Source organism: Scyliorhinus torazame, chromosome 10 (assembly GCF_047496885.1).
Source record: "Scyliorhinus torazame isolate Kashiwa2021f chromosome 10, sScyTor2.1, whole genome shotgun sequence".
Classification (NCBI taxonomy): Eukaryota; Metazoa; Chordata; class Chondrichthyes; order Carcharhiniformes; family Scyliorhinidae; genus Scyliorhinus; species Scyliorhinus torazame.
Window position 1 is genome coordinate 258,392,879 of NC_092716.1, and position 6,100 is coordinate 258,398,978.

Sequence of the window (6,100 nt, forward strand, 5' to 3'; positions counted from 1 at the left end):
ATGAGGGTATTTACTGAACTACCCCTAAGATGTCTGCCTCCAGAGGCAGCCCCATGGCATAGTCACATGACTAGCGATAGCCAGATATGTCAATCTGACTATCATTTCAAAACACAAACACCTGTGGAGCAACAACCAGCATGAGAAAAGGGGGAGGAATGCAGGGAGAATTGGGAACAAGTATTGGAAAAATATTGAGATTCTGGCAATCTAATGCTCTTTATTTTATTTCACCCTTTCAGGATGTGAATAAACAGGATTACTCACAAGGTAGAATTGCCTTGCCTGGTGATCAGTGAATAGTGGGTGCCAGCCTCAGGCGGGATTTCTGATGGCCCTTTGAATAGGGCGAAAGGGTCAAATCGGGACGTTCATGGGCGTCAAACCTGCTACGGATCTCCCAGCCTGCTTTCCTGGTGAGATCAAGTTCCCGCCCGGAGACGACAAGAACTATTCATTTCAATGTAATCAGCAGGTGTGAAGCAGAATGCTCTGGCCTCCCGGGAAGCCCCCACCCCTCCCCCAGCTGGATATTGTCCTGGGGCAAATCGCTTCTGGTCCCTAAAAGTAGGGTGCCAAGGGGGATCCTTCAGGGGAGGTGGAGATCGGGGAGGGGTGTGGGAGGGCTTGGTTTGACTGGAGGGGCTCCCGTCGGGTGTATTTCCTGGGGTGGGGGCTGAGTGACATGGCTTCACTCTGGAGTTTTGAAAATCATGAAACTCTCAGAATGTCAGGCTGTCGTGGTAAGTCTTCCATCTGATGTGTTGGAGCCCTTTGGTGTCTCTTCCTGCACGTCAATAATAATAATCGTTATTATTGTCACAAGTAGGCTTACATTAACACTGCAATAAAGTTACTGTGAAAATCCCCTCGTCGCCACATTCTGGCCCCTGTTCGGGTACACGGAGGGAGAATTCAGAATGGCCAATTCAACTAACAAGCACGTCTTTCGGGACTTGTGGGAGGAAAAAAAAAAATCTTTATTGTCACAAGTAGGCTTACATTAACACTGCAATGAAGTTATTGTAAAAAGCCCCTAGTCACCACATTCCGGCGCCTGATCGGGTACACGGAGGGAGAATTCAGCATTCTCAGCTGGTACGGGAATTGAATCCGCGCTGCTGGCCTTGTTCTGCCTCACAGACCAGCTGTCTAGCCCACTGAGCTAAACCAGCCCCTGGAGCACCCGGAGGAAACCCATGCAGACACGGGGAGAACGTGCAGACCCCGCACAGACCGTAACCCAAGCCGGGAATCGAACCTGGGACCTTGGCGCTGTGAAGCAACAGTGCTAACCACTGTGCTACTGTGCGAAGATCTGTCAGATGAAGGTAAAAGTCTTCCCTCTGATGTGCCTAGGCCCCGCCCCTCTCCAAGTTTTCTTTTGTCTCCCGATAGATCCCCCTATCCTTAAACCCCTTTACAATTACCCTCACTGACTCTATCACATGTGGCTGATTACAAAATACATGAATGTCAGGAAATCCAGCTGGGAACAACCTTTTCCAAAGTTCCAAGCATGAGGAATTCATCCAGATGGCCTTGCAAAGATAGCACGATGTGAAGCGTTACAGCAGGACCCGTCTACACAGGGATGCATGCGAAATTCAAACCCAAATTTCTATCAATCCACATATATCTCATGTCACTGATACAAATCCCATTGTTCTGATTTACGGCTTATGCACCAAAATATGGCAACAACACTGAAGCACAGCTCTTTCCAAAACCTCTAACCACACAAAATTGAAACTTAATGAATAAAAAATGTACATGTCCGTGTGGGACTGTGTTTCCAAGGCTTCAAGGAGACTGAGAGCCAATGGGTCCCCTTATGGGCCACAGGCTACAGTCTGACCATCCCTGATTTCATAAAGGTGAAAGATCAACTGTAAGTTTGAATATTTATTTAGAGATTTTATGCAAACATGTAGGCATGAAAGGGCTTGTTTTCCCTATCAACACTTAACCAACATGCTTTACCACATATTTCCTGTCTAAAAACTATCCTTATAAACATTGGGTTAAAAAGAAATAAAAGCAAGGATCCTATTACATAGCTTGGTAGACTTGCTGTGGCCCCACCTTTATAATAAACAAGATAAGCAGAAATCCTAGTTATTATTATAAATAGATTCTATTTGTACCCTGTTGTATCAATGTTGAAAATATTGTTTGCATTACATTGGATGAAAAACTGAATCACTCTGTTGTGATTACTGCTTTATTTATTTTTCAACTGTTACCTTTTTTATTACCCTCAGAATTTAATAAAGTTGGCAAAAATTTGCCAACCAAACAAATGATCTGGGCGTCGCACTTCATGAAAAATGAGCAATAATCAAGAATGCTGCACATGAAATAAGTGGTCACCTTCTGTGATTTCAATCTTCGCTCAAACTCACTCTTTCTCCAACAAGGTAATTATTGTCCGACTCGCCTCCCTCAATGTCACCTTCCGAAATCATTGACTCCTCGCCCATGTGACTACCCCTCAACCCAGGGATCACACTCAACCTTGAGTCCTGAGACATCTCTATCGTTGAGAGGGTTCTTTCTGGTCAATTCTTGACCTCCACTCGTGAACACATTTTCCTGTTATCCCAAAATCCCATCCCAAGAAAGCTACCTTTCTCGTTCCCTCAAATTCCGACCCTCTTCTGCGTCCTGACATTTGTGACGATGCTGCACTTCCGTTCACCTTTTCCTGAATACTTGGACTTCCAATGCAATGGAAATCCATTGGTTCTTTTCATTGATGACCCGCGCCTCAGCCCCGGAACCAATTACACCACATTTAGTGACATTTTCAATCTTTTTCTATGATGCGGCACTGTCTCCATTCCTTTCAAGGCTGACAGTTTCATTTATTTTCGAGTCTTAGTGTCCCTACAGCACCAAAAACGCCCTTCAACCCATCGCGTCTACGTTGGTCAAAAACAATCACCGAACTATTCTAACCCCTTTTTCAGCACCTGTCCCATAGTCTTGTTTCATAAAATCTCCTCTTAATTTCCCCACTCTCTGCAACTATTGCCCAATCCTCAGCCTCCCCGAACAGGGGCCGGAATGTGGTGACTAGGGGCTTTTCACAGTGACTTCATTGAAGCCGACTTGTGACAATCAGCGATTATTATTATTATTACTTGTCTTTTTCCCCACATTTCTGGAATGTGTTGCCACCTCATGACTACAATCCTGCTCCCCTCACTGATCCTTATTTGAGATCCTCTGATCTGCCTTCCACTCCGCCATTAACATTGAGAATTTATTCATCAGTTATAGATAACATCCATTATGTCTGCGACAGGGCTTTTTGTTTCTTCTAAGACACTATTCACGTCGGCCTTTGCTGCTCTTGTTCATGTCGTATTTGCTTTGTTTGGCCCTTGTTCCGCACTGTAACCAATTACTTATTTGTTGATGTACTTTGTCGATTATTCTTTTTGTCTACTATGTACGTACTGTGCACGTTTCCTTTGCTGCAGAAAAATACTTTTTACTGTACTTCGGTACACGTGGCAATAAATCAATCAATCAAATCAATCAATTCAAAAACTCTCGGGCACTTCTAACCATACTGGCTGATCCCCCTTGCAGTCCACCCCTGTGGTTCTGTACATTCTCAATTTCCTCAGGCTACACAATATATTACCTCCATAAGGAGGACTGTCACAACACTTTCTCTTCCATCTATCTCAACCACACCCCCTTCTCCGGCAATAGCGGCACAGTGGCTAGCACTTCACCCCCACAGCGCCAGGGACTCAGGTTCGATTCCGGCTTGGGTCACTGTCTGTGCGGAGTCTGCACGTTCTCCCCGTGTCTGCGTGGGTTTCCTCCGGGTGCTCCGGTTTCCTCCCACTGTCCAAAGATGTGCATGTTAGGTGTATTGGCCATGATAAATTGACCCTTAGTATCCAAAGATGTGCAGGTTAGGTGGCGTTACGGCATAGGGCGGGGTGTGTGTGGGCCTAGGTAGGATGCTCTTTCAGAGGGCCGGTGCAGACTCGATGGGCCAAATGGCCTCCTTCGGCACTGTAGGAATTCTATGGTTCTTCTATGGTTCGAACATCATTGGCTACTGTAATAACCCTCACGGGGTTCACGGAGATGCCCTGATTGACCTCCCTGTCGGACCGCTGGAGTATGAGCTTCCCCTCTAGTGGGAGGAGGCTCGCCCTGCTGGGGATCATAAGAATCTAGTATAAAGGCCGGCCCGTACAGGGACTGTCATGTTGGTTGTCCCAACGGGACTGTACTCTGTAAATATATTCGCTGCCGTAGGCAGACTTTGTGCGACTGTAAATACATCGACGTTCACCTTACCACTCAGCTTGCTGGGTTTTCGTAGCTCCTGGGGTAAACTTCCACATGTACCCTGGGCCCCCACCCTCCCTGTCCAAAATTAGTTGCTACTCCTTCCAACTGCCTGGCTAAAATAAAGTCTTGAATGATTCAAAATGTGTTCCACCTCCACATGAACAACCAAAAGCCATGTAGAAGAAGAAAGGGAAAATAGCAATCAAAACTTTAAATTTAATTTAGTAAATGTAAGTGAATCCTTCTTTGCCCTTTGTCAGACTATAAAAAACTGGACTTAAAATCCGACTCTTCACTCGAAGCAGTGAATGGATTGGTTTTTCTTTTGTCCTGTGAAATCTTTGACATTGGGGAATCAGAATTGAACATGTTCCATTGTATTTAGTACGTGTGTTTTCCATCAGAGCCTGCCCTAATCTGTAATGCTGTGAGATAAATGCACCTCCACATTCTCATACCAAACTACACCCACACAAGTCAATTCTTGTCTTAATCAGACACCAACTAGCTAAAGGTCAATCTGTTGGTGCAAAGCAAAATATCAAGATTGAAAAGCCGTTTGATCTTTAATGTTGAAATTATCCTGATTGGTTAATTATTTGAAGTAGGTTTCAATCAGTCATTTCAATATTTTCAGTGTGCTGTTTAAGAACAGTGAAAGTCAATTCTTAATGACATTCCTCTGTAAATATCCCAATATCTGAACAATGTATCTTGCATTTATCAGCAGGAATATCTTATGTCAAGCTACTATTACTCTCCCTGAGGACGACTGCAGTTGTTTAAAAATGTTAAATGGCACATTTCAAAACCAAACCGAAGTGAAATAGTGAAGTGAATCATTTTGTTCCTGCACAGCGCTAATCGTTTTTTTTTTCTTTCCTATTTCTTTAATAATAGTTTCTCTGTCTTTGCCTCCTGTTGTATGTAGAACACGGAGCATTCACCTGTTTAGTCCCACTACCTGCAAAGTACCTGCTCAGCCTGTTGGTTGGAATGTGAAATTCAATTCCGAGCATTGCAGAGGGAGGCGATTCGGCCGATCAAGTCAGCACCAACCCTTCGAAAGAGCACTGTACCGAGGCCCACCCTGCTGCCCTATCCTCGTAGCTCCGCGCATTGATCATGGCCAATCCACCTAACCTGCAAAGAATTCTGGGTCGACTGCTGTTTCTTATGTCAATTTGTATCAGAATGGCAGAAGAGGTTTGACTTTCCAGAGGAACGATACACTGTAAATCACAATTTGTGATACAGGAATAAAAATACCCATTGCATGCAAACCATTAATTGTGAGAACTACGAGACTCTAGTCTGACTGAATTTTACTTAGAGGTTTGTGAAATCAATTATGTACAATAAAGAGATGTTAATCTAAAATGTGCCTTATAAACAGTGCACGATAAACTAGACTCATTTTGCTGTAGAGTTAACCTTTTTGGGGCCCATGGTGGTATTTTTTCACCAAAAACAAAAACTATAATGTGGTATTTGCTTCAGAGATCTAAACTTCCTTTCTTATGCCATTTTTATGTCAATGGGTAGGAAATTAAAAACCTTCTACTTTGCCGTGCATTCATGCATCTGCACTCCCTCTTCACACAGCGTGTGGGTGGATGGCTCCAGAGTAAAGCTTTCGTTACACCAAGGCTTTTCCCAAACTCAGACAAAGGGCAACCGATTTGTACATAAACCCTGTCACATACACCCCCTGCCCCCTTCTTGGGCAGTCCCTCAGGGTCGAGGATGACTTGCTTCCACTCCGGGGAGATGAGGT

At 44.4% G+C, this 6,100-nt stretch overlaps 1 long non-coding RNA gene across 1 annotated transcript; it reads left to right on the forward strand.

The window, feature by feature from the left end:
- The first annotated feature begins 250 nt into the window (after nt 1–250).
- LOC140384946 (uncharacterized) lies at nt 251–5,657 on the forward strand. Its single transcript, XR_011933237.1, has 3 exons — nt 251–416; nt 2,265–2,420; nt 5,255–5,657. It is a non-coding gene; the product is annotated as an uncharacterized lncRNA (long non-coding RNA).
- Nucleotides 5,658–6,100: the final 443 nt, after the last annotated feature.